General features: G+C 39.5%; 1 long non-coding RNA gene across 1 annotated transcript in view; it reads right to left on the reverse strand.

The window, feature by feature from the left end:
• Window positions 1-4,363: 4,363 nt before the first annotated feature.
• LOC126266806 (uncharacterized) overlaps window positions 4,364-27,025 on the reverse strand; it is a 36,717-nt gene continuing 14,055 nt past the window's right edge. The window contains exon 3 of the long non-coding RNA XR_007548927.1: window positions 4,364-4,772. This is a non-coding gene — a long non-coding RNA (uncharacterized LOC126266806). The remainder of the gene's footprint in view (window positions 4,773-27,025) is intronic.

Below are 27,025 nucleotides of genomic sequence, written 5' to 3' on the forward strand. Positions count from 1 at the left end.
AAAAAAAAGGAAGGAAACAGTTAGCAGCGAGAGAGGTATGGAAAACATTTTACATCCTGTATTTGACCATTTATGTGAGAGAGGGCGTGGTTTCGTGAACTTTCAGCACGACTCTGCGGCTGCACGTGTAGCCGACTTCTCGTTACAGGACATTCACTGTGTGTTTCGAGATAGAGCTATCACTAACAATGTACGACCACCTCGTTCCCCTGCGAATTTAGACTCTGGGCAGCATTAAAAGAGAAAGCGTACAAAGCAAATCCACGCACTTCAGGTGAACTTGAAAGTAACAGTCGTCAAGAAATTGCTGCCTTTTCTCAGAGGGAGCTGCAAAGTGCAACGAGCACGAGTCAGAAGTGCTCGATCACTTGCGGGAGGCAGTTCCAGCATCTCCTTGCTAAATAATAATGGGTGTTTATGTTTGTGTTTATGTAAGTGAGGAATAAACAGTGCTGCGGTCACTGCGGCCCCCGCTGGCGGAGCGCAGGGCAGGGCAGTGCGGGAACCGACGAAGCGTGTTCAGCTTTGTCGCAGTGTTTTCAGCCTATTCTGTCAGTGTGCATGACTCGGTCTAGTTAAACGTCTCACGGGGCCCTGTTCAGCAATATGCACTCACATTTCCTAAAACACTGGGACAGCAGTCTCACAATGTGACGTGATTGTCTCATATCGCGATTCGACATTAATTAATTTTCTGCCGCTATTTCGAAGGTATTTTAGTGAGGACACTGGGATGCTGTGTTTGAAAACGCAGCCTCGAGGTCGCCGAACTAGGCTGGTGCGACACGGGAAACGTCTTTGTGGCCTCTTTTGTCGCCAGAAGTCTGTGTATCCCATAGGTCGAGAGGGCTTCCTGTGGGGACATGGACAGTTTCGGGGAAGTCGGGAAGTGAGCCAGTCTCCGAAACTGAGTGCTGGGCAGCCGCCTGCAACCCCTGTGGCCAGTGCACGCCGCGGACCCCCCACCCCTCACCCCTCCCCCACCATGGAAAAAACTGAGCACGGCATTTTTGCCTTTTTGTGTGTGCTTCAAAGAGACAAAAAAAGCATTCGGTCAAAAAATTTGGTTCAGAAATAGTGTACCTGGCACTGTTCTTGGCAAGTACATTAGTTTGTCCAGTCATATAGATGCTCCTTCGCCCCAGTAACAACTTTATATTAAAAAAAACTGTCGTTTACACAAAAGGTTGTGCATTCTCCTGCTCGTTCACGAATTTAGCAACAATTCTCACAATAGAGTCGCGAGTTGTGAACTTTGATTTCGCTCATTCTGCTCCGGGCCATCTCCAGCTGCGAGCTCATGCTGATCGGCTCACACTAGCTGCTCAGAGGAATGTAAGTGTCGCAATTGCGGTAGCGCGATCCGTATTCTGTGGTGCTCGTTACTGCTTACTTTGCCACACAACTTGCATCGATTGGTTTGTGAGATGCCCAGCTAAACGCACAGGTCAGGACAGGTAATTTAAGTTGTGGAAAGGGGCCAAAATAAGTGGCTGTCAGTTATACTCGAACATACAACCTTTTATTTGATCAAACATTACAAGAGCCACGAAAGAAATTTAAAAAAAAAAAGACACACAGCTTTAGTTTCAGGACTAAATTAGCGGCCGAATGCGCCGTACAATCTCATGCCTTAAGGGCAAGACCACTTTAATTTAAAAACGTCTGAAAGCCAATAACTTAAAGCTCAGCCAAAGTCAGAAATTTAAAAGAGAAAGCCCTATCTTAAAACAGTTCTTTAATTAGGCTGAAGGCCCAAACCATCTAACACCTTAAGAGCAGAACAACCTTAATTCAAAACCGGCTGAAGGCCCTAAGAATCTGACACTTAAAGTGCAAAATAACTTAAATTCAAAATTGGCCGAAGGCCCACCACTTTAGACTCAATAACATTAATTTAAAAAAAAATGCCAAACGCTTTACGTAAAACAGTTCTTAAATCAGGCTGAAGGGCCAAACCATCCGACAGCAGAACAACTTTAATTCAAAATCGGTTGAAGGCCCAAACAATCTGACACTTTAAGAGCAAAACAAATTCAAAATCGGCTGAAGGCCTAACACTTAAGACTCAAAAACACTAATTTTAAAAATACCAAAGGCTTTACGTAAAACAGTTCTTAAATTAGGCTGAAGGCCCAAACAGCCGGCCGTAGTGGACGAGCGGTTCTAGGCGCTTCAGTCTGGAACAGCGCGACCGCTACGGTCTCAAGTTCCAATCCTGCCTGGCATGCGTGTGCGTGAGTTCCTTAGGTTAGTTAGGTTTAAGTAGTTGTAAGTTCTAGGGGACTAATGACCTCAGATGTTAAGTCTTATAGTGCTCAGAGCCATTTGAACCATTTGAATTTCAAGGCCCAAACCATCTGACGCCTTAAGGGCAAAACAATCTTAATCTAGAAATCGGCTAGAAGCCATACAAGTACAAACAACAAGAACAAACAAGAAAGGGCGCTCAGAAGTTCCGAAGGTCGGCCTGGAATTCAAACATTGGCTGTGTTCACACTGCCCGCCGTGCCGGGCCGGGATGACGCATACTGGGTCGGCTCAGGCCGACGAGTAGTGCATTCACATTGCGCGCCGCGCCGAGCCGAGCCGGGACGGCGAAATGGGGCAAAATCCACTTCTCCGATTTTCATGTTTTAAAATTTATTAGCGGTGTACAAGACTTCGCCACATGGTTTTATCAACTTATTTTTTCCTTAAAAGCGTTACTTACGCCGTGAAAAAGAAAAAGTCTACTTTTCGTTTCGCGTGTTTTCTTAGTTTCGTAACGCTTCCCAACCGATTTTGAAGAAAGTATGCGGCTAAAAAATCTGATTTTTGTACACGTGGTAGTGTAACATCTTACCTTCGTATTGAATCATTTATCTTTCCACATTTCTTAAGAGTCATTGTGAAATGATGCTATTTGTCAACGTTGTGCACTTGATTTACATATCTTGTAGCGAAAAAGTTACGTAGCGGCTAGCTTACTGTTAGATCCGTTTTAGACTATGCATTGTTGAGAATGAAATGTAGCTAAAAGTACCAAAAATTTTTTGAAATGATAATGATACTGATATCTGTTTCTGGTCACAAGTAATGCGAGCTATTCAGTGGCGTCAGTGCCGCGTCCGCAAGCCACGGAGTTCGCGCGGTTACAGCTTGGTTTGGTGTAGTCATATGATGCAGGACAGAAAAAAACTAATTACTAGTGATCAGCGCAGACCTAGTGTCGGTCCCTCGTATTATTTTAATGGTCTCGTTGTCTAGATAAATCCAAATGTATAAGAATTTTTCCCTCGGCTACTGGACAATCATCTGCTAGCTTTTATAATTGCCCACACATTGCATCACAAAAGACAAACAATTATTTGTCATCAACATCCTACAACTAGTATAATGTACATTTCGTATTTCGAACTAAAAGATAAGAGTATATTAATCTAAGATGAGATCTTGCTCCTGATGCATTGTAATAAAAGCTTGTAACACTCTACATGATTTCTTTCTAGTTACATATAATAAACAGCAGATGTTCAAAAATATAAATACATTTACAGATGTTTCTATCATTTGACGACGAAATGATTAAGTTATCGTTTTCTGTAAGGTGCTGCCATTTCGATTTTTCTACTGTAACTGAAAGAAAATGCGCGAATTCAGCATAGCCTCAAGCACAACAGGACAGGTAAATGAATTATTGTCCATTGATGTGTTGGATTCTCGTCTAGTGCAAAGCAGTGTAAAGGATGAGATGTGTGTGTCACTGTTTGCTTCTGTGTATTTTTTCCCCTTGGTGCTCTTGTCCCCAGCGGCAAAGGGATCTTAATTCATTAGCAGATGAAGGTCGAAGATAACACAGGTGCAGCCAGAAGTTTTTCACCACTATTGAATTAGAACCGTCTTATGTAACAAGGATTTCATTGTTATCTTAGTTATGTTTTCACGTTATGGTGACTCGTCGAATTTTGAGCACATTGTAATAGGGTGGACGTTGACTCTCCCTAAGAATATCAACTGGCATTTATTAAAGGTTTTTAATTACAATAATAGATAACGTTGCTGAAAAACTTTTATTTATATTGCAGTTTGAGTAATAACATGTTTCACTATCAAAGAACATTTCAGGCAACAATTACAAAACGGAATACAGTTTTACATTAATATAATACAAAAAGCAAAGTTGTCTGTAATGAAGAATAAGTTGAATTAGCGCAGTCATTGTTTTGAAGAACCTAGCACTGCACTCACTGCCTCCAGTTCATTATAAACAAGCTCTTGTATTTTACGTTTCACAAACATTTGACGCTGAACTGGAAGCGAGTTTATTGCTCTCCTGATATTCATCAGGAAGTGGTATGTATCATCGTTTTGGGTCATGTCTTGATGTGTCTTCATCACAGCTAATTTGTCCTTTTCGAGCTTTAAAAATTCTTCTTCAATATTTGGGCCACTACTTTTTTTTTCCTTTGTGATACTGTGCTTGCCAGTGGTGACGTTTCATCAACTGCCACTAATGATGATATATCAGACTGATCTCGTTCATATTGTGGACTAGAGTGGTCGTTAGACGAAAATTCTGGAGATAGTTGAGATTGACTTGCTGGTTCCGTTTCTGATGACAACGAACTCTGCATTGCTCTTGGAATTAAAATATCCCTTAGGAAATGCATGTGTTGGAATTGCGTTTCTGTGGGCTTTTTCCTGGATCACCGGACCTAACGTTACCAAGCTTTTAAGCTCTTCTCTGTAATTGTCTCTCAGATATTTCCATTTAGATTTCGCCGTTTTAACTGAAAGAACAATAAAATGGTGTAAGAAAACTGGTTCCATAGTTCCCTACTACGACAGAAGTATGAAAATAGACTAACTACGTAAATATGTATTATATTCTCTAATAAAGCTGTTAAAAAGCTTTCCACGTTGCCACGTTTGAGTAGCAAGTTTATCAAGTTGCTTCTCAGGTATATTTCGACTGGGATATCCTATCATGCACTACCACGATAATTGTGAATAGAAATGTCAATTGTATCATTGGTTGTGAAAAAAAGATTGAATGGCCGTAATGGTAAGCACTTACTCTTATTATTTTAGCAATGCTGAATGTATCCTGATTTAAAGAAATATTTCAATGCATCTGACATACGGTTGCGTATGATATTTAGATGAAAAACGCATACATACCCAGTGTCCTAAGCATTCTGGCAGCATGTTCTAAAATTACAAAATGTGTTATTAAATTGTACTCCAAGCAGTTGCTGCTCACACATTTTTATGCAGAGATATTGGCATCTGTAGTAAACAGAGTGATGGAAGTCTGTTCAAACAACGTACTGATGTAAGAGGCCTACCAATGGAGAACTTCAAGAAATGTCACATGAATCACAATGTATTTTTGGAAGATGAGGTTTATCCATTTTTAGAGACTTTGATGATACCTTTTCCTTGCACATAATTGAGCAACAGGAAGAGTCTGTGCAGAAAAATGCATTCCAGAGCAAGACAGGTTGTTCAGTGCACATCCGATAATATGAAAGATGCATGGAAACCACTGAAGGAGGAAACTGAAATACCCATTGACATTGCTGATCAAATATCTAAGTCATTTGCCCTTTTAATGTCGTCATCGATAGAGGAGGATGCATCATTGAAAGTGAACAGTTTTCTAACAATGCTGGTATGCAAGCTGCTGGTACCACAATCAACAGAAATTCTGCATTACGTTCGAAGGCAGTCAGAAACTCGTTCGTTGAACATTTATTTACAAATAGAAATTAAAACATTTCAAAAATCCACAACAAAATAGCTCATAATATATACTAATTTATTACATTATATCTGCATATCGGTTCATTATAAATAAAAAAAAAGAATAAAGAAAGATAATTCGTATTCATGCCTACCATCTGAACAGCTCTCCTGTGCCACTTCATTCCATAAACTGGAAATTACGTCACGGTTGTGGTATTCGCCCAGTCTCTGGTCCCAAATAGCTGGGCGCAGCTTAACTTCATTTATAAGTTTCTTCACATCCATGATGACAAGAGCAGTATGAAGCACATAACAAAGAACAATGATGTTGGCCTGCTACTGCCTGGCTGCAACTGGAACGAACGGTTTCAGGGAATCCCCACCACCTCCAACCCCTCTCCTCACCATGCACGCACGCCGTACACACGTGAACCCATTAAAAAACCTAAATATTGCTGCCACTAAACTGTATGTTTATACTGTTTACACTGTCAACTATATCTTAACTAATGTATTATCAAATTATTCGTTTCCCTACATAACTATTTTTTTATCTCTAATTATTTTTTCTCGTATAATTTTTGTTATTATTTGTATTATCAACTTTTCGTTTCTCCACATAACTATTTTCATCTTTAATTGTTTTTCTCGTGTAATTTTGTTAATTATTACATAAGGTAGTCTCACTTCCATGCTTAATTAGCAACCCACCATCATACTTTAGTTGTAATCCTCATAAGTGAAATTAATATCACACTGTGTCGTAACGTGCAGATTACTCCCGTTGAGTTTAGCAAAATTCCTTCCCCTGCCAGCCCACGGCTGCTTCCAGAACCGTTGCAGACCTTGCTGACCTTGGCCGCAGATCCCGTTGTCTCCCCGGGGACCTACCCCCTCCCCTTCCCGACCGCTTTCACTGCACAGAACTGGGAGGACACACGTGCCCTTAGCGCCAGGATTTCACCCGGAACAAGTCCCGCCCATTGACCCCCTCCACGCCTATCCATAGTGTAAGGCCGTCCCCTAGACAGCCGCCAGTTCCACAGACTGGAAGCTACAACAAAGTTATTATCGCCTCTGTCCATCACGTGTTACACTGTGATGAGATTCAGTAACGATAAGAAATTTTTTTCTGGATAGTAATATAATATGAATTATTAAAGAAATAAAAATATTTATAGAGAACTGAAAGCATCGCCAGCAATAGAAAACAAAAAATAACGTGGGGAAGTAAGGACAAATTTTCATAACTAATTCACTTATTATAATATGTTTATTTGAGGGAAACAGCAGAGCAAACATACAATGCGAAAACAATGGTCTTGAATCTGTCATGTCGGTAGTAAAGTCACGGATGCAGTCGACTAACTCTGTTGTCTAAAATGAACGTTATACAGAAATAAGTGAAGGTTGTTTTGTTTATGTAGGCCCTCATAAAAGCTCACGAAAATTAAAGAATATAAGAATGTCTTAAAGTAGACATGCCTAATGAAAGCAGTAAGATATTTGCTTGTATGACATATTTCGTTAGTATTTGCATGGGTAATGAGTGAATTTTAACTTGTAAATTCATCCAGTGCCATACCTGCGCATTATAAATGACGTTACAAAGAATTATGGCTGTTTCGGTGTGATTAGTGACCTATATGCTGTTGCAAACGTCTCAGGAAAATAATGTATCGTTAGTCTTTGTCCTGTCTGTTTTTAACCAAAAGATTTGTTATTTCGTAAATGTCATTCAAACCACTAAAAAAAAATAAGAATGTGATTTGTATGTTTGTCACAGAGCAGTTATGGAGGAATTAAATGCTGCGGCGTTTCACGGCTGTAAAACGACGTTCCTGCCGTGCTAGTTGTTCTTTCACCCCTAAAACTTCTCAGCAAAACTATTCAGTGAATAGCGCGTAAAAACAGCTTTGATCGATCTAGCAAGAACAAAGTAATTTTGATGCCTTCTGGAAGTATAGTGAACAGTGGTGCTTGTTTCACATATATGGTTCAAATGGCTCTGAGCACTATGCGACTTAACTTCTGAGGTCATCAGTCGCCTAGAACTTAGAATGAATTAAACCTAACTAACCTAAGGACATCACACACATCCATGCCCGAGGCAGGATTCGAACCTGCGACCGTAGCGGTCGCTCAGTTCCAGACTGTAGCGCCTAGAACCGCACGGCCACTCTGGCCGGCGTTTCACATATACTGTCTGAGTTCAGAAACTCAAGTGTCAAGTATACTGTGGTTCTTCTTTGTCCAAACAAATTACTCTTCGAGGGTAGGTCTTTCCTGTTGTAGCTTTGGGTACTTTTTCTCACATGGAAGTATGTTTCTTCATAGGCTATTCATCTGAATACTGAGTTCTCGTATTTAAAGAATTCGTTACTAAATTCTTTTCTCTTATATTTGCTGTGGAAGTACCTGGCACAGCTGAGGCCAATTGTGCACGTTTTTTTCTTGTAACGTGTCTTTTAACTACCTGGCAAAATTTAAGACCTAGCAAGATATTAATTTCACATTAACATTCACAGCAAGTGCAGCCGAATGCGGTAAACCACGTGGGTCAACTGAAACGATGCCCAGGCGCCGAACAAAGACCGGGAAAACGGAAGGTAAGTGGCGGGACTTGTTCCGGGTGAAATCCTGGCGCTAACGATTCCTGGAGGAAACTCCCTCACCCCCCTCTTTCACACGCCTTCCGCATTCCTCATGCCAGACCCTCTAGTCACCACCAACCACGACCCGCAAACATCGGTCAGCAGCCTCCTCGCGCAATCAACACCCGAACGCACCAAGTTGCATATTGCAGATGCAAATGTCCAGTCTCTTCCAGCTCACTTCAACGAGTTCAAATATATATTTCAAACTGCTGATATACACGTAATATTTTTGTCAGAGACTTGGCTCAAACCAAGTATTCCTACAACTTCCGTAAACCTAGATGGCTATTTCTCAGGCATGACAGATGCAACAGACGAGGGGGCGGAGTAGGGGCGTACATACGCTCTGATTTGTCACCTACAGTACTACACACATCCGACAACAATGTAGATAAACAAGTGGAATATATGCTCATAGAGATCAAATCACTTAACAGAAAGTGCTTAATATGTGTCCTTTACAAACGTCCTACAGTAGGTGTGTTGGCTTGCTTTGAAACTGCCCTCTCTAGTCTCGAATCGTCATATGAACATGTAATTATAGCAGGTGACACTAACATTAATTTTCTGTGCAATAGTCCTTCCACTGGGAAATTTAAGAGGATGCTTTCTTCCTCAAATATGACGCTACTTCAGCTGGCACCTACTCATCACACGACTACCAGTCACACTTTCATTGATATATTCGCAACAAAATCTCCAAACAGAATAATCCGCACCTCTCAAATATCTGTGCCTGGCATGTCTGCCCATGACATCATTTCCATGACATATTCACTAGAATGTCCTAGAAAGAAACAAAAACTGTCTACATACCGAGACCTCAAACGCATAAATTTGCCTGTACTCGAATCTGAGGCACAAGAAATAGTTTGGGGGATGACCTCTACTCCCCTCATGGACATAAACGACAAACTCCAGGATTTCACTAACAAAATTACTCAACTGTATGAGAAATATGCTCCAATAAAGACCAGAAAAGTTGAAACGTCCCCTTAGAAAAATTTATACACGACTGTGTTTAAACTGACACACAATAGTCTTTAGCGCAACGCAATCTGACTTTCAATAATCCCTACAAGATAATGGCCCTGACTAACATTAACCTATATGTTTCACAAATCACTTACCTCACAAAAATCTTCGTTACTCGAACTACTGCAATACAGCGAGCGCCACTACTGCCAGCTAACTAAAAGATTCAAACTACGGAAGTCACTAACTACTGATAGGCACAGTTAGCAAATGAAAGATTTTAATAGAGAACAAACAATGTATTTACCTTTATAGTCATAATATATATATATATATATATATCAGTTCATGACACCAATTCTTACAAATTTCAAAACTCCGCCATCTCTCTCCCCATGTCCACCACTGCTGGTGGCTCACCTCCAACTGCACAACGCTATGCGCTGTTAGCAACCAGCTGCCGCTGCCCGACACTACAATGGCAGACAACAATGCAAACTAGCCACAGACTGCCCACAGCACAGCCAGTGATTTTTGATACAGAGCGCTACGTGGCGTTACCAATAAGAAAACCTAAACAGCCTACTTACATAGCCCCCATGGTCCCCATAAAAAATTTTTACAAATTGTTTTGGGCAGTGGCCAATAATGATTTGATAAAATTTTTCATAATTACTATAACAAAGATATCAAATGCACATACTTATTGATACAATGTTGGTCAAAAGCTAAAATTTTCTCACAGTCCATATAGACAGTCCTGATCATTCATCATAGTAGTGTTTTTCTCAAAGACTGGGCAGTAAAAGAAAATGCACACGGAAGTAGTGGATTTCCATGCAGTCTTGAAGACGTAGTGTTGTCCTTCCAACGGAAAGACAGTGCTGACTCTTGACATGCAGACTGGTAATGTGTCACAACAGAGTCAGTCGACGTTGAAGAGTATCGGTAGGTAGGTCATCACAGAGCAGACCCACTGTAGTCCTGGTAGAGATTACTATTGGTGGGCCACCAGAGGTGTTGTCCCATTGCAGTCCTTGTAGAAATAATGGTATTGGTGGCTCATCAAAGGTGTAGACCCACTGTAGTCCTTGTAGAGGTGGCCAGCACCCATCTGTTTGACTGTGCAGGCGCACAATCACCATTGAACAGTCTTGCGGATAATATAACAAGTCCGTAACCACCACTTGTGCACTCGGAAAAATTGTTTTTGAAATGTCCTTAGAACCAGCAATGCTGTTATCCAGTCCCTTACTGAGCTATTAACATACGTGCAAACACTATCAGTCCCTACTTCTCACATATTGTCTATATACTATGACCAACAGAAACGTGTGCAGTGAAATGTAAATTACAAGTTACTTAATTTGATGAACTGGTGTCAATTACAATTTTATAACATAAGAATGCAATAACAAAGGTACAAAATACATCTTTAAAGAACATAACAATACAGATAACATTTGCAGTAGTAAAGGCTTTACAAAAGAATCGAAATAGCAAATACATCAGTGTTACAAAAATTACGACATAAGTACATACATAAAAGATCAGAATAACTTTTGAAACATCAACTTCACACATGAGCATCAAAACAAAACACAATAAATAATGTCTGAAGATATTTACAAAGAAAATAACATAGTATCTGAAAAATTCTACAACATAAATCTTATTAGCTAAACACATAAAGACAGGAAAAAGACAAATACACAAGGGTACATAAACACATAGAGGGATAATACGAAAGGAAAGGACAGGGTTTGTTTTATTGCAGTATTTTGCATAGAGATCTCCCTTAGTTCATCATTATTCCCAAAAAGTCCTATCTAAACCTGCTTTCTGTATTCTGTTCACATCCTCTTTCAAAAATAGTTTTTCTCCACTGTACACTACTTTTTTTGGCCAAACCATTTTCTTACAGCTTCTCAATGCTTTTCTTCCAATTCATCATAGTTAGTTTCTTATATAGTCTACCCCCTCTTAAGCTAACTTAAACCTACTGAGTTCAGATGCTAAACTAAGGGACGAGGCAATGCAGCAGCACAAAACAATTAATACAAACATCAATGACAAAAAATGCAAGTAAGCATAGCGGGCAGCAATAAATGTAATAATTTATATCTAAACATGACAAAGCTGAAGCAGAAAAAATATTACAGTAAAAATGTTTAATACCTATGTCACATCTTAACACTAGAGTAATGCATCACGAGAACATACGCTAGCAGATAAGTTACCAAATCGTAAAAAAAATATTTTTGAAATTCCCGTGAAGGGAAATGTCTATTTGTGCTCTCTTTCCCAAGAAAGTAAATCATAAAATGATTCTTTACTGGGTCTGTAGACAGAAAATAGTGATATTAGTACATCTATTAAATTTTATTTTAACCAATGCTGCAGTGCAGATAGAAACTGAATATTAAACAAAATGAGCAATCTCTCAGCTAGAAAGACAATAGATATAAAATGTTTCTCATCATTTCATGTCATTAAATATCATAAATTAAGAACTCTACAGTGTTTTCAAGTTTGAGTGTGTCGTATTTACGATGATTTCTACAAAGGAATGTCAATAGCGAGGATAATGGCCTCTTTTTTCTTTCTCCACCTGTGTCTCTGACAGGCACACACTGGCTTTCTTTTGTCAGGTGGCTGTCGCCCAGCTGGGTGCCCACGATGCATTACGTGCAGGTGGTCACTTAACTGTCTTACCGAAATATTTACGACACCAGTTTTCGCTACAGTGGCAGTCTCATATAAAAAATTTCACAGGTCAAGAATTTGCATTACACATCTGTAGAAACAAAATTCTATTAATATAACAGTGTCCAAAAAGTTTTCGTCGGCATTGTAATACATTCAAGCATTTACATACATTTCATAACTCTTAAAGTACGATTCTTGGTTTTCAACAACCTTTTTCACAAACCAGAGTCCCTAACCTCTACTCATTATTTCTTACCTTATTCGTCGACACTTCTTCAATATTCCATCATAACAGATAGCATAATCAAATAACTCATATAGCATCAGCTTATTGATCATAAACATACCGCAACAGCGTAATACACATCGTCATCATAACATCATAAAACCTCAGCCAAATCTCAAAATCGTCGTAGCTTCTTCCAATAATTTCAAAACCTAAAAAAAATTCTCTGCTCATGTCAAAAGTGTCATCTACCTCAACCATACTTTAAAAATCATGATCTCATACCCAGTTATGTCATTCAAAGCTCTCATAGTATCACAATGGTTCCGAAAATGTATGAACAGCTCACAAAGTACAGACAAAATACAATTTCGTAAGTGTGAAGTTATCCAACTGTGTAATTACGTAAACATCTGTCACTGATATAGTATAATATATGTTTGTTTCTCTCAGTTAAATGACCAGATAGCTGTGTAATTTATGTGTTAGAGAAATATGGTACCGATGTGTAAAGTTTTATAAGCAAATACCATGTTAGCTAGGGCTCCTTGTGCTTGCCAAACACATGGTACACAAAGTAGACGTGTACCCCCCTGAGGATTAATGTAATTATATCCTCAGATGTTACAGATTACAGAAATGGAATGAAATGTATCACGGAAAACCTTTGTATCATTGTATTTCAAATATCTTTGAAAATAAATGTTTTAAGTACAAAATTAGTCACTCAAATACGCGTACTGTAGCGCTAAACTGTGCGTCGTGTTGTAAGATAATCTCTGTGGAAGTGGTGTAGTTATCGTCCTCCGAAAGCTAAGTTCTGCAGAAGTCAATGTACTTACCTCATGATAAACAAAAGTGAAATGCTATGCGTATAGATATCGTAGTTATTATGTACCTTACCGTGATCAAGAAAGTGCTATAATGTAACGTATTGTTGTTCTATGAAAAAGGCTGTCTCATTGTAGCTATACCACAAAACTTACTACTAAAACATGTTTTACTTTCCAGAATAATTCAGAAAAACTGTGCAGATATAAAACAGATACAGTGCGAAAGCAACATTGTAAATTGTCACTCATTAGTAGCGTCGTGATAAAATCGTGTAGCTGTCACATAAACTAACCACTGAGTCATCTGGTATCTCACAGAAAGTACTTTAAATCCAGAATTTATTTTCAAGTAAACCAAAATGTTGCATTAAAATCTCATTAGCAGTACTGGTAACTGTTCTACATGTGTCAGCCTTATAGTCGTTACGTAATCGTGCAACTAACAAGCAAGAATGTACATGCACAATAACACTGTGACGTCTGTTTACTATAACAATGCATTCGTAGTTTCTGTTTAAAAATATTCCCTAGGTTCTAGACTGGATAGTTAACTTCAAAACATTGTTGCATGTTAATAGTTTCTCAGTGTGACAAATTGTACTAGTAGAGTGAAGTGAAAAATTTTATGGCAAAGACTAAGTTAAAAAGCAGATTATCTTTCAATAAACGGTTTCACATGTGAAATGTGGTGTAAACCTTTACTCTTCCTAGTACGCAGAGTTTCAACTTCAACGCAATTATCATGTGGTATACGTCGAATTCTGTAAGGTCCATTGTAAACTACAAAGAATTTGTGACTCAAGTGTTTCTTCTTATGTGACAATGAATGAGCTTTAATGAGAACTTTCTGACCAATATATAATTTCTTTGCATTTGTTTTACCGTGTAATTTTCTCCTTTTGTCTGCAGCAGGATTTATATTTTTAATAGCCAAATCAATTACGTCTTTGTGTCGAAGTTTACGTGTATTCGGAAAAGGTACAAGCTCTCTGATTCTGTTCGGTGGTTCTTTATTCTTCAGTACAAGAACAGGTGGTAAAGCAGTGGAGTCATGAGGCATTTCATTCAGCACGTTTTGAAATAAGTGTAAATATCTGACCCAATGCTGATGCTTTCTGTGACAATAAAGTCTGCAAAGCTTATTGATTTCTTTCATAATCCGTTCAGACGGGTTACAATGTGTTGAGAACAATGAAATAAAAACAGATTTGATTTTATGGTTACGAAGCATGCGTGACCAATCAGCAGATCTGAATTGCGGTCCGTTATCTGAAATTACTTTACTAACGTGTCCAACTTCACGTAAGAAATTTTTAACAAAGGCGTTGGATATAGACCGTCCAGTGGCTTTACGTAACAGAGTGAAAGAAACAAATTTTGAAGTAAGTTCAACAGCGACTAGAACGTACGAAAATCCATTCGATGTTCTGACAAGCGGTCCCAAGAGATCAACAGCAGCAAATTCTTTTAATTTAGAAGGAATGATAGGAAACAATGGAGCACGATGCGAGACAGTAGATGGTTTCGCCTTTTGACAAAGTTTACAAATAGACAAGACTCTTCGAATTCTCTTTTCCATATTGTTAAAATGACAAGTCGTTCGAAGAATATGATAACATTTTCGTGGACCAAAATGTGCATAGCTGAAATGAATGTACCAAATGAGCTTATTAACGAAATCGTCTGGAATGCAAAGTACCCATAGCTTGTCATCAACAGTGCAGCGTTTGAACAGTATGTTGTTCCTAACCAGATAATAATGCCGACTCTGTGTGTGTGTCTTTTCATGCCATTTACTTTTGATGTCTTTCCAAATCGGATCTTTATCTTGTTCATGAGCAATGTCCTTTAAAGATGTGGTGATGAAATTTTCAAAGGCGACTTTCTGAATGTAAAGAATACTGAAATTTTTATCGAGGTTGCTTTCTGTGTTACTTTTCTCGAGCCCAGCCGGTGCGCGTGACAGTGCGTCCGCAACAATGTTCTCCTTGCCGGGAATGTAGACTATTGTGAAGTGGAATTCTTGCAGAAACAATGCCCAACGTTTTAACCTGTCATGATTTAATTTTGAAGACATAAGAAATTGTAATGAACGATGGTCACTGTATACTTTCACGTGCTTACCATAAAGAAAGAAACGGAATTTGTTAAATGCCCAAACGATAGCTAAAGCTTCTAATTCAGTAACGGAATAATTTTTTTCAGGTTGTGTTAGCACTCGCCTAGCAAAAGCAATGGTTCTCTGAACAGTAATTTCATTTTCTGTGGCTTCTTGAAATAAATGGGCACCAAGACCGACTTTAGAAGAATCCGTGCTAAGGCAAAAATCTTGTGAGAGATCTGGATGAGCTAGTATTGGCGCGTTAAGTAGCGATTCTTTCAAAGAGTTGAATTCCAACTGTGCTTGTTCGTCCCAGTTCCAAATAGTATTTTTTTCCAGCGAGAGAACAGAGTTTTGGTGTAACTAGAATTTGCATATTCAGAAAACGACGGTAAAAATTTACGAGGCCTAGAAAACTGCGGACTTGTTTTTTTGTGGATGGAACTGGAATGGCTCTGATTGCTTCTAACTTTCCAGGATCCGGCTGAATGCCTTCAGAAGAAATAATATGTCCCAAAAACTTCACCTTTGTCCTACCGAGTTCAGACTTTTCCAAGTTAACTGTAATTCCAGATATTGCAAAAATATGTAACACGCTGTTGAGGATGCGATTATGTTGTTCCCATGAGGCTTCTGCTATCAGAATATCGTCCACATATAAGGTGATGTGACGTTTTAAGAACTGAGGTAATATGGAATTTAGCCCGCGAATGAATGCTGCCGAAGAAATGTTCAAACCAAAAGGAAGTTTCCGAAACTGATAACAAACACCGAAACAAAGGAAAGCTGTGTATTTTCTACATTCTGGGTGAAGTTCGATCTGATAAAAGCTGGATCTGAGATCAATGGAAGACAACACTTTTACACCATTAAAATTTTGAAGTAGTTCTTCCAACGTTTGCGGCCTGTCTGTTTCAGGAATAATGATAGTATTGATTTGTCTCGAATCTAAGACAAGCCTGATCGATCCATTTTTCTTCTCAACATGTAATGGATTGTTGTATGAGCTTACTGCAGGCTCAATAATGCCCTCGTCAAGCATAGATTGTATTTCTGTTCTAACACGGTCGCTATAATGTGCAGGAATTACATATGGTCTAACACAAAATTTAGTATGCTCACGAACACGAAATTGGTACTGAAATCCCTTGATTGTTCCTGTATTGTGTGTAAAAACTGTGGAATGTGCTTGTAAAATCTCAAAAAGGTCCTGCCTATCAGTGTCATTACAATTCTCAATTGTTTGAATTTTATTCTGAGTTAACTCATTAGTTTCAAATATGCCGTCGATATCATCTCTGTCAGTACTTGCAGAGTGATTATTAGTGTCTAGTTCCGTAGAAAATTCCGAACTGTTGTCTAACAGAAGGTAAAGCCGATTAATTTCCTCGTCATGGTTTGAGAGCCGATCTTCAAATTTCAAAGCTATTGACTTACCTTCTTTCTCTAAACTTATTTCAGCATCGTGAAAGTTTAAGATTGCTTTGTATTCATTCAAAAAGTCTACTCCCAGTATAATTTCCGTCGACAATAATGGAACAATAAGAAAGTTCATAGGGAAGCTGTGGCTTTGACAAAAGAATTCTAAGTTGGTTTGTTGACGTACATCTACACTCTTTCCAATGACTGCACCTTGTAATTTAATCTTGCGTAACGGAAGAGTGGGACAATCGTTCGATTTGTTGCATTTGCTAAATGCTGTTTCACTAATTACTGAAATGGGACTGCCTGCGTCATGTACTGCCGTAAATTTTACGTCATTTACAGTAATGTGAATCACAGGATATGCAAAGTTGTTATGTTTTACGTCGTGTTCCTGGAGTAAGATGTCCCTAATGTCTTCCATTTTTACGTAATTACTAGCTACGGCAGCTGAGTCGTCAGTTTCATAAGTACGTTTTGTGGCTGCCAGCGGTATGAGTCATTGCCTATTGTGTCTTTGTTGGCGCGCGTCGTTATTGGGATTTGGAGACCTAACTTCTACAAATTCACCTTGTCGAGAGGGCCCTGCTCTGTTTGAATCCCGCCAGTTCTGCTGCAATTCAGGTCTGTCGTTACGATCATATCGTCTGTCGTCATGTCGGTAGATTCCAAAGTTTCTTTCTTGTCGGTCACATGGTGGAGAATTTCTCCCTGAATCGTAACTGCGCGCTGGACCATTGCGTCTTAAGTTATTCTGTCTCCCTTGATAATAATTATTTTGGTTTCCATATTGTCTGTTTCTCTGATTGTCTCTGTGATAGTCATTACTACGGAAATGCGATCTTTCTCTGTAACTACTAATACTCCGCCAGTGGTTGTCATATGGGTGGTGTCTGTTTTGGTCACGATTTGCATTGTAAGAATAGACTTGTCGTGTCCAGTTATTGTTTCTGTCGTCACGGAATTGTGACGGATGTGAACTGTAGTGATTGTTTTCCTGTTTTCGCATGCCGCGACTGTCTGTGTCAATCTCTTATTCTTGTAAGAGTCCCTGAAAAGCTTCAATGTCGTCTTTGCAACGCCCTGCCAAAATAATATTCCTTAAATGTTCAGGCAATTTCATTATGCAAATGCGGATGAGTTCTGAAGGGGTATATGGGTTTGAAAGATATTGGTTCTTATGCAACATGTCTTCAAAATATTTGACAAGACTCGAAAATTCAGATTGTTCAAAGTGTTTCATCATCATTATGCTATGTTTTACTCGGTCTTGTGTAGCTTGAGACCAATATGCTGAGAGGAAAGCATGATAAAATTCTCCTTCACTGTGACAATCGTGAATGACCGATCGCATTCTTACAGCTGGTTCATTCTCCAAGAAGCCACACATAAATTCTAATCTGTGTTCTAATGACCAGTTGGGAGGAAATCAATGAGAGAATTGATGAAGCCACGCTTGTGGATGAATGTCGTTGCCAGAATTCTTAAATGTTTTGAATTTACGTGTAGTAATGAACAGCTTATAGTCAAAATCATCATGTCGGCGAGTCGCATGTCGGTCATTGTTACGTCGTTTCGGCAGTTCCATCTCAAAATTCGGTGTACCTTGCCAATTTCTTTCATAATTTCCGAAGTGCCCTGTGTTGTTATTTTGTGGCTGTTCCGTATTTCTATGTCCCTCTTCCCGTACTGGAGCGCGAGTGTCCTCTGAAATACGTATTTGTTGTATTACCTGTGTCAGCTGATCTTGTACTTCCCGGATTTCTCTTTTGTGTTGCGTACTAATTTGATTCAGACTTCGTTTGAATTTCCTAATTTGTTCGCACTCTTCTGTGTCATTAAAGACTACCGGTTTTGTGTCATTCAAGTTCGGCTACTTTCTCCGATAGTGAACACATTTCCTCAGTGTGTTTTTCTGAACCAAGTTTCAGAGTGTCCATTTGTGTTGAAATCGAATCTACTGTGTTCTTTAAGTTTTCCTGAGTTCTTGCAAGTTGCGTAACCGAATCGGTGGATGCAACTGAGTCCATTTTAGCTTGCAAGGTGTCGTGATTTTCACGAACAACGGTTTGCAATTCTTTTATGGCTGCTTCGTGATTCTGTAATGCGTTTTCATGCCGCGAAAAAATAGGTTGAAAATGCTCACAAATTTGTGTTTTTACGTCATTACAGATTTTTTGACATTTCGATTCAATGTTATGTAACTCAGTAGTTAAATCTTCACGTGTTTGTTCAAGTGTGTTGTCTAACTTCCGAAGATTTTGTTCCACTGTGTCTAACTTTTGAAGCTTTTGCTGTGTTTGTCTCTGATTTTGTTCCATTGTGTCTAACTTTTGAAGACTAGGTTCCATTGTGTCCAACTGTTGCTGTGTTTGTCTCTGATTTTGTTCCATTGTGTCTAACTTTTGAAGCTTTTGTCCCATTTGTTGCATTAATTGTAATAACAGTGCACTGGTGTCTGAAACATGTTCCTTAGTGCTATTCGGCAATGTATTTGAACCGGCAATATTCGCAGTTTGAAAAACAGAAAATGTGTCTTGACTTATTTGAGAAACCGGTGAGGACGCAAAACCTGAATCTACAGTATTTGCAAGAATGTGTCCTGTCATTTCGGACTCCTGAGGTGAGCGGTTGCCAACCGATCGATCGATAATGCTTCCCTGTTCACTAATTGTTTCACTGTCTACACCATTGTTTGCAGCCCGCTCCATTTCCCTATGTACATTTACCAAATTACTACTTTGAACATTAGTTAATTGATTACTCGGTGGCGCAGACACACTGCTTTCGTCTTCACTGTCATTTCTCAGTTTACTTTGGAGCCTAGTATTACGTTTTCCACACGCCATTTTTGTCACAATATTTCACACGACAACACAGAAAAACACAATTTGAAGAGCAAAAATAAGAGAACACATTAACATAGCACTGAAAATAATATCTAGTTAATTGCAAGCGCAGCTGCGAAACACTTGGTGCAAATCTACATGCATGCCACAACTGATTTACTGTACAACAATGAAAAACTACAACTACAGAGGAAATTCTCTCTACAATTACGCGCTAGCAATAAACAAAGGCTACACTAACTACACAAACTACAAGGAAAAAATCAGAAGATTCCAGTGAGGTATCCTCGGCGAAGGGTCGACATATGAAACGTCCCCTTAGAAAAATTTATACACGACTGTGCTTAAACTGACACACAATAGCTTTTAGCGCAACGCAATCTGACTTTCAATAATCCCTACAAGAGAATGGCTCTGACTAACATTAACCTATATGTTTCACAAATCACTTACCTCACAAAAATCTTCGTTACTCGAACTACTGCAATACAGCGAGCGCCACTACTGCCAGCTAACTAAAAGATTCAAACTACGGAAGTCACTAACTACTGATAGGCACAGTTAGCAAATGAAAGATTTTAATAGAGAACAAACAATGTATTTACCTTTATAGTCATAATATATATATATCAGTTCATGACACCAATTCTTACAAATTTCAAAACTCCGCCATCTCTCTCCCCACGTCCACCACTGCTGGCGGCTCACCTCCAACTGCGCAACGCTACGCGCTGTTAGCATCCAGCTGCCGCTGCCCGACACTACAATGTCAGACAACAATGCAAACTAGCCACAGACTGCGCACAGCACAGCCAGTGATTTTTCATACAGAGCGCTATGTGGCGTTACCAATAAGAAAACCTAAACAGCCTACTTACAAAGTAAAAAGGCAACCTGCACCCTGGCTGACTGATGAACTAAAACAGCTCATGAATCTCAGAGATGCTGCACATCGAGCATACAAGATACACCCTACACCTGAAAATCATGCTGTATATAAGCAGAAACGAAACAAGGTCAGTCAAGCGGTGAGAAACGCTAAGCTCAGACATGCCCGTACATTAGCTGACAATAGACGTAGAACCAGCTATCCTGTGGAAAAATCTTCGTAGTCTCGGTTTAGGCAAAATAAAAGTTGCAGAAAATCACATGGTTCCAGCTGAAGAACTAAACCGATTCTTCACGTTACCTACAACCAGAATTGTACCACAAAAAAAAAAAACAGAGAATCATTGATTACTTCATGGGGTTGAACGACTGTAGCAAAGAAAAATTCTATCTACAGCACGTCACTTGCAGTACTGTCAAGAAAGCCATAATGCGGATTAGATCAGCATCTACTGGACATGATGGTATCACTATCCAGATGGTAAAACTTATTATTGACCAACTACTGCCCTCTATAACAGACATTTTTAACGATTCATTAATCACAAGTGTTTTCCCTGAGGCCTGGAAACTGGGACAAATTAAGCCACTGCCTAAAAAGGACATAGCCACAGCACCCTCTGACTACCGCCCCATCTGCCTTCTTCCTGCACTATCAAAGGCCTTAGAATATATAGTTCATGACCAGCTCACTATCTACATCACTACTAACAACCTACTAGACGAATACCAATCAGGTTTCCGTAAACATCGAAGAACAACATCTGCTCTGATAAAGGTGACAGATGACCTGAAACTTGCCATGGACAGACAAGAAGCGACTATCGTTTGCTTCTTAGATTTCAGCAAAGCATTTGATACTGTCGACTTCGACATCTTACTGGCCAAACTTAGCGGTCTAAATTTCTCACCAAGTGCAGTGCAATGGTTTCGCTCATACATGACGTCTCGTCAGCAACGCGTCCTATCTGGGAATATAAAATCACAATGGCGGCAGGTAGTGTCAGGCTTTCCCCAAGGCCCAGTATTAGGTCCTATACTCTTCTCTCTGTATGTCAACGATGTGTCATCGGTTCTGACTTATTGCAAATACCATATGTATGCTGATGACCTTCAGTTGTATCTAAGTGCGAAACCAAGCAATCTCAAGAAATCTATTGAAAATTTCAATACTGACCTCGATGCACTGTCAAAATGGGCACAGGACATAGGTCTAAAACTAAACCCATCTAAAACCCAAGTGGTACTTGCTCACTCTAAGCTCATTAGCCCAAAACATCGGAAATCCTTACCACCTCTTATCCTAAATGGAACAAATATTAACTTCTCTCCCTCAGCAAAGAGTTTGGGAGTAATAATAGATGAAAATCTAAATTGGACAGAGCACGTAACTGAAGTGTGCAAAAAAGCATCAGCATCCCTTCATGTCCTACAAAAATATAAAAAAACTCTTCCCTTTCGATCTGAAAAAGAAATTAGTACAAACACTTATACTCCCAGTCATTGACTACAGCGATATTATCCCACAAGGCCTCTCTCAGGAAAATTCCCGACGTCTAGAACTGGTCATGAATGCCTCCGTCCGATATATCTGTGACGTTCGACTTTTTGATCACATTTCACCAAATATGCAAAATTGTCCTGGCTGCGTGCAGACAAACGCAGAGATTTCCATACACTCTGTCTCATCTACTGCCTTATAAATGTAAACTGTCCCTCATATCTCTCCTCGTCCCTAACGCTCGTGTCGGAACAACATGACAGAAACACACGTTCCCATTATAATAAAATCCTCTCCGTTCCACTGCATCGCTCAGTCACCTTCTCCAAGTCCTTTACAGTAGCGGGAACCCGACTCTGGAATAACCTCCCTCGTTATGTTAGAGAACTTAAAAACATGTTCAGCTTCAAAAAACAGTTAATGACGTATCTACTTAAGCAACAGTAATGCCTTCCTCTGTACATGAATGCACTTCACCCTATTACTTCCCTCTTTCCCCCTCCTTAAATCTCCATTCCCCAAAACACGCTAAACTAGTAAACATCTACTTTACACACCAATATAATATGTACATCTGCACAAACCTTCATTACTATTGCCAATACTTCCCATGTTTTTCATTATTATTTGATTTTTTTTACTGTTATTATTATTGCTTATTATTGCTTTTATCATAATCTGTATGTATAGCACCTGCTGTAAAAATACTGCCAGCATTTAATTTATTAAGTCTTAGTCATGTTTATCATTACATTTTTTTTACTGTTATTATTATTGCTATTATCATAATCTGTATGTATAGCACCTGTTGTAAAAATACTGCTGCATTTACTTTATTAGGTCTTAGTCACTACTCTTTATTCATATTGTCACTAGAGGAAGCTAATATTCTCATTTAAACTATGGTCATGATGTAACTCTGATGTGTGAAATGCTGCATGTGTGGAACACTGGTCCGATGTAAGAGAGGGCCTGATGGCCCTAATCTGATCAGGTTAAATAAATAAATAAATAAATGTATGATCTGTATGTGTGCGCGATTGCGCACATGTGCAGGTAGAAGTGTCAGTGATATAGGTCTAATAAAATTTGGTGTAAAACTAATGACAAAAACAAACTGGAGATATGTGATACGTTTACAGCAGAAACTGAAGCGCAATTCTGTAGTCTCGTTGTCTACTTTGAGAGAAAAAGTAATGGAGAGTTAATGAAACTACTGTAGATCGACACATATGTGCGTTTCGTTCTACATCTACATCTACATCCATACTCCACAAACCACCTGACGGTGTGTGGCGGAGGGTACCTTGAGTACCTCTATCCGTTCTCCCTTCTATTCCAGTCTCGTATTGTTCGTGGAAAGGATTGTCGGTATGCTTCTGTGTGGGCTCTATCTCTCTGATTTTATCCTCATGGTCTCTTCGCGAGATATACGTAGGAGGGAGCAATATACTGCTTGACTCCTCGGTGAAGGTATGTTCTCGAAACTTCAACAAAAGCCCGTCCCGAGCTACTGAGCATCTCTCCTGCGGAGTCTTCCACTGGCGTTTATCTATCATCTCCGTAACGCTTTCGAGATTACTAAATGATCCTATAACGAAGCGCGCTGCTCACCGCTGGATCTTCTCTACATCTTCTATCAACCCTATCTGGTACGGATCCCACACTGCTGAGCAGTATTCAAGCAGTGGGCGAACAAACGTACTGTAACCTACTTCCTTTATTTTCGGATTGCATTTCCTTAGGATTCTTCCAATGAATCTCAGTCTGGCATCTGCTTCACCGACGATCAACTTTATATAATCACTCCTAATGCGTACTCCCAGATAACTTATGGAATTAACTGCTTCCAGTTGCTGACCTGCTATATTGTAGCTAAATGATAAGGGATCTTTCTTTCTATGTATTCGCAGCACATTACGCTTGTCTACATTGAGATTCAGTTGCCATTCCCTGCACCATGCGTCAATTCACTGCAGATCCTCCTGCATTTCAGTACAATTTTCCATTGTTACAACCTCTCGATAAACCACAGCAACATCCGCAAAAAGCCTCAGTGAACTTCCGGTGTCATCCACAAGGTCATTTATGTATATTGTGAATAGCAACGGTCCTACGACACTTCCCTGCGGCACACCTGAAATCACTCTTACTTCGGAAGACTTCTCTCAATTGAGAATGACATGCTGCGTTCTGTTATCTAGGAACTCTTCAATCCAATCGCACAATTGGTCTGATAGTCCATATGCTCTTACTTTATTCATTAAACGACTGTGGGGAACTGTACGAACGCCTTGCGGAAGTCAAGAAATACGGCATCTACCTGTGAACCCGTGTCTATGGTCCTCTGAGTCTCGTGGACGAATAGCGCGAACTGGCTGTCACACGATCGTATTTTTCGAAACCCATACTGATTCCTACAGAGCAAATTTCTAGTCTACAGAAACGTCATTATACTCGAACGTAATACGTGTTCCAAAATTCTACAACTGAAGGACGTTAGAGATATAGGTCACATCTGTTCGTCGTCCCTTCTTGAAAACGGGGATGACCTGTGCCCTTTTCCAATCCTTTGGAACGCTACGTTCTTCTATAGACCTACGGTACACCGCTGCAAGAAGGTGGGCAAGTTCCTTCGCGTACTCTGTGTAAAATCGAACTGGTATCCCATCAGGCCCAGCGGCCTTTCCTCTTTTGATCGATTTTAATTGTTTCTCTATCCCCTGTCGTCTATTTCGATATCTACCATTTTGTCATCTGTACGACAATCTAGAGAAGGAACTACATTGCAGTCTTCCTCTGTGAAACAGCTTTGGAAAAAGACATTTAGTATTTCGGCCTTTAGTCTGTCATCCTCTGTTTCAGTACCATTTTGGTCACAGAGTGCCTGGACATTTTGTTTTGATCCACTTACCGCTTTGACATCAGACCAAAATTTCTTAGGATTTTCTGCCAAGTCAGGACATAGAACTTTACTTTCGAATTCATTGAACGCCTCCCGCATAGCCCTCCTCACACTACATTTCGCTTCGCGTAATTTTTGTTTGTCTGCAAGGCTTTGGCTATGTTTATGTTTGCTGTGAAGTTCCCTTTGCTTCTGCAGCAGTTTTCTAACTCGGTTGTTGTACCACGGTGGCTCTTTTCCATCTTTTATGATCTTTCTTGGCACATACTCATCTAACACATATTGTACGATGGTTTTGAACTTTGTCCACTGATCTTCAACACTATCTGTACTTGAGACAAAACCTTTGTGTTGAGCCATCAGGTACTCTGAAATCTGCTTTTTGTCACTTTTGCTAAACAGAAAAATCTTCCTTCCTTTTTTAATATTTATATTTACAGCTGAAATCATCGATACAGTAACCGCTTTATGATCGTTGATTCCCTGCTCTGCGTTAACTGTTTCAAATAGTTGGGGTCTGTTTGTCACCAGAAGGTTATCGCCACGAGTCGGTTCTCCGTTTAACTGCTCAAGGCAGATTTCAGATAACGCACTTACAAAAGTTTCACTGGATTCTTTGTCCCAGCCCCCCGTTGTGAACGTTTGAGTCTCCCAGTCTATATCTGGCAAACTAAAATCCCCACCCAGAACTATAACATGGTGGGGAAATCTACTCGAAATATTTTCCAAATTTCATTTTTCTTCATTTTTTTCCTTCCTTGGCGGGCTGCGCTGCACTGTCAAGGTAATCCCCACTCTTTGGCTAAATGGCTGTTAGCTGCCGGAGGCCAAATAAATAAATTTAAAAAAATCCCCACCCTTCGACAGCTGACAAGCAAGTCAGTAGAAAACGCAGCTGCAGTCAACAAATGCTCGCCTTTAGCTAGTCTGTGCTGTCGTGTAGAACAATGTCTTCACTGTTTTATTGGTATTGCAGTAACCCGTCAAGTTTTGAAGTACAGAAGAACTAGAAGGTTATGGATTCATCCCATAAACAGCGACAGACATTTAGGAGAGTTTTTTTCTTTGTATGAAGAACTTAAAAACTATTCTGAAAATTTTTATTCATATTACAGAATGAATCATAATACATTTCAGTATGTGCTGCAGAACATTCAAGACAAAATTTCGAAACAGAACACAAATTTTCGCAGAAGTATAAAAGCAGAAGAAAAATTGTGTACAACGACAAGCTAAGATCCGTTAGTACACACTTTTTGGTTTGCAGTAGAACTTTGTGCACCATTCACTACCTCCAATTAATTGTAGTCATGCTTTTGTATTTTAAATTTCACAAACGCTGACCTCTGAGGGGAAGAGAGTTTATGGGACTCCTGAGAATCATTAGGAAGTAATTAGCTTCGTCATTTTGGGCAATGTCTTGCTGTGCCTTCAACGAAGAATCGCAGAAATACTCCTTCAGAATTTTCCAACTTTTTTCTTCATGATGCAGCCTTGGCAGTGGTGATAGTTCATCATGTGGAGCCACTGATGAGCTCACAGTTCTTTTCATTACCTTGTAAGATAGACAGATTGATAGGCGAAGAGTTTTGAGATAATGCCCTTTGACTCAGTGGTTCTATTTCCACTGATAAGGAACTGCATAGCTCTTGGAACTTACGAAAATCATATGCCAGAACAAAGCCCGAGTGGAATTGCATTTTAATATACTATCCTCTGGATCACTGACCTTATTTTACCAAGTTATACAAGTTATTCTCTGTAACTGTCTCTCAGGTCTTTGCATTTCGATTTCATTATTTTAATCGAAAGAATATAGAAGGGTGCAAGAAAAGTCTCTTTAATTATTTATTGTTGTATAACTGTGAAATGACATGGGCTAAGTAAATATCTACTGTGCAAACAAAACTGTAAAAACTTCGCCCAACACCACACTTGAGTAACACATTTTACGAATTTTTTTCTCAGGTATCTGTACACTGGAATCTCCTTTCATTCACTAGCATCGTCATTCCGATTAGGAGTGTTCATCGTATCAGTGGTGGTGAAAGACGTTTGTATGGCCATACGGGAGTCACTTGCTCCCATTCATTTACCAACGCCAACTGTTTCTCGATTTAAAGAAATTGCCAGTGAAATGCATACGGGATGGGGATTTCCAAACTGTGTTGGATGTATAGACGGGAAGCACATACGTGTCCAATGTCCTGCACTTTCTGGCAGCATGTT

The sequence above is a fragment of the Schistocerca gregaria genome, chromosome 4 (assembly GCF_023897955.1).
Source record: "Schistocerca gregaria isolate iqSchGreg1 chromosome 4, iqSchGreg1.2, whole genome shotgun sequence".
NCBI classification, from domain to species: Eukaryota; Metazoa; Arthropoda; class Insecta; order Orthoptera; family Acrididae; genus Schistocerca; species Schistocerca gregaria.